Here is a 3049-nt window from a genome sequence, read left to right as displayed (position 1 = left end):
CTTCTTTTGAAATATTGTTCTCTTGTGTTTAATAATGTTTGAACTTTATTTGTTAGTCTAGGCATTTTTGCTATGGTATTGAAATTTGAATCTAGAATTGCAAAATATAACTGGTATTTAAACTTTTTTTTGTGTGTGTGTGCTGAATACAAAATTATATAAGGCAAACATATATTTCAGAAATAGTTAACAAAGCAAAATGAAGGAGAAGTATATTGGTAAAATCTTATGCATGAGAACATTCTTGGTTACAGAAAACTTTCCCTTTTTAATTCAAAACATAATATTATGGTGAGAATTAGTCACTTTTCTTAAAATTTACTATAATGAGGTCTAGCGACCTTTGACCTCTTTTCAGTTAATTTATTGTTACATGCTAAAACATTTTAAAGGCTAAATGCAAATCAGCTCAAAAACTTCCCATCAAACTTGATAACTAGATCGATTTTCATCAGTGAATCTGACAAAGAAACTTAATGTGTATCTGTGTAAACTCCTCAACTGTATCTTTTCCCTGGCCAGTAATGGTGGAAATATTACATTTTACATTTTTAAAATATTCAATATATAGGTTAATAGTTTTATTTATTTATTTATTTTTTGTATAAAAGACTCCAAATTTTATGTCTATACAGAAATTTAGACATACATTTATTTTATTTTATATTATTCTTTTTTTACTGGAGAAGTGTGACACCTAGCCCCAGTTCTCCCAAATACTCTTGATATTACAGAATAAATCTTCAGGATAATTCACATCATATAAGAACATGTTATATAATCACACATAGATGCTGCTGACTCGATGATTATTTTTTAAAGTAAAGTCCACTGCGGTGTACTGAAAGAGCAATGAGGAAAACAGTTAGCATTTCAGCCGCAGTTAAACCAAAATTAAACTGAACAAAAGTCTACTATTTGTTGAACTTAAAGAAGTAAAAACCTTCAGTATTGTTAAACAATTATAAAAATAATAGTAATGAATTGTATTAACTATTCTAAGATTTTAAATTGTTTAACATATTTACCTTATTATACTTGTGATGGTTTTGTGTCTCGTGGCTGATACATAACTTCTGTCTGCAGATCAGCATCATAAACATGTTTTTCCATCTGTTCTGTTTTTTCAGCTGCAAAAACTAATGAAACTTCAAGATTAAATATTTTTATATATTCAGATTCAATATTTTTAAACAATAGAGAGACATACATAAATAATAGTCAAAAGAATGAAAAATATTTTCACCTCTGTACTGCAGAAGAGCATCATATTGATATTAACAGCACCACTAGTGTTTATTTAATTTACTAATTTGATTTAAGAAGAATAACTCACCGATCAGCAGAATGAGCAGAAGTCCATTCAACAGAGCAGATATGATGATAATAATCTGTGATTGTGTTTGATTCTGATCAATAATCTCCAGAACTGTGTGATTGTGACACTCAGTCCGTTGAGTTTCTGTAATGAAAGTTTCCAGTCTGTTACTGTCAGTCTTTTACTGGAGATCAGTGACGATGATACAGATTTGTAGAACTGAAGTAAATATCTATATCTTATTTAACTTATGTTTTATTAAAACTGTAGTAATAAATATCAAATATAAATAATTACACTGATAATCAGGATGTTTTATTACTACAGGAGTAAATGAACTCACCGGTGAAGTATATTCTGGTGCTGTTACTGAGTTTTGGAGGAGTGCGTGTGTTCATACAGTAATAAACTCCTAATTCATCAGCAGTCACATTATTAATAACCAGACGATGTTTAAACTGCACTGAATATTTGTTTCTGAATGATTTATTATAGTAAAAAGGTGGTATTGGTGTTGGAAATGATAGCAGAATCACTGTCGGAGGATCTACTGTTTTCAGTAAAATCCAATAAACCTCATTTTCATCAAGATCACAGTTTATGATCACATTTGATCCCAAATCAGTCAGTAGATCTGAAACTGCAGCTTGACAACAGATCGATACCACTGTACGAAAAATTAAACAATTTATGTTGAAGTCTTGAGTTTGCAAAGTTGATGTTAAAAATCTTCATTATATGTAACTTACAGAGCTGAAGCTGTATGATCTTCATGTTGTCTTGATCACTTCAAAATAAAATCTGGTTCCCTCCACGCTACATGTGTGAAGAAGACAAGAAAGAAATAAAGAAGAGGAAGTCTTTGAACACATGGACAATATGTAGATCAAGACAGTATCTGTGTCTCCCACAATAGAGTTGTTGCTGACACTGCACTCAACCTAGTCTACTTCTTCCTTGTGTGTAAAAACTGCTGAATTTTGGCACATGACTGTTTACACACGGTGACCGCCGCTTAATGAGAAGAAGAACAGACTGAACACAACATCGCAAAAATTATCAGAATGTCCCACCAGGCACGTGCACACATAGACATCAAAGGGGGCTGAGGACCTGCCTTTTTATTTCTGGGGTGCTTTTTTTTTTTTTTTTTTTTTGAAAAAATTATATAGATTCCTGTTTGCGCACAGCTTCCCTGTCAAACAAATATATTTATTGAAGAATAGTATAAATATCAGGTCAGGAGTTCTGAAGCGCTCATTGACCACCAACCCAACCCAACTCCCTTCCCCCCTTGCGCGCAGCGGCGCACATCGACGCACATCGGCACACCTGCAGGCAGCAGCAGCCCCTCCCAGCAGTGTTTTTCTGGTGAGTGGAGCTGGTGATGATGAACAAAATATTAAAATACCAGTGCCCCGAATAATGCTCGAATTTACTGCTGATTAGCCAAAGGCAAATATAACTAATTAGTTAACCCGTGTTTTGCTAGCATGCATGCCTCATGAGCTACTAGACTAGCTGTGTAAGGGATAATCGCTATACATTATCCTCCTGCTTATTACCTGGCTACCTACCAAATAAATAAATAATTTGACACAGAATATTAAAAGGGAGTTTATTGATTTAAACCCGATTGTATTGCTTCCGCTAAAGAAAATAGTACGCTCCGTCTCTACGGTTAGAATCCTGTGAGTCCATAGCAACGCTCTGTTTTTCATGGCAACGGTC

The 3049-nt window shown here is 33.5% G+C and overlaps 1 long non-coding RNA gene across 1 annotated transcript; it reads right to left on the bottom strand.

The window, feature by feature from the left end:
- Positions 1–713: 713 nt before the first annotated feature.
- On the bottom strand, positions 714–2153 carry LOC113065046 (uncharacterized). The gene is made up of 5 exons (XR_003278926.1): positions 2068–2153; positions 1662–1985; positions 1337–1462; positions 1029–1139; positions 714–841 (listed from the first exon to the last, which is right to left on the bottom strand). It is a non-coding gene; the product is annotated as an uncharacterized LOC113065046 (long non-coding RNA).
- Positions 2154–3049: the final 896 nt, after the last annotated feature.

The sequence above is a fragment of the Carassius auratus genome, chromosome 47 (genome assembly GCF_003368295.1).
Source record: "Carassius auratus strain Wakin chromosome 47, ASM336829v1, whole genome shotgun sequence".
NCBI lineage: Eukaryota > Metazoa > Chordata > Actinopteri > Cypriniformes > Cyprinidae > Carassius > Carassius auratus.
Note: the sequence above shows the minus strand (reverse complement) of the source record. Positions and strands in the feature narration are given on the sequence as shown.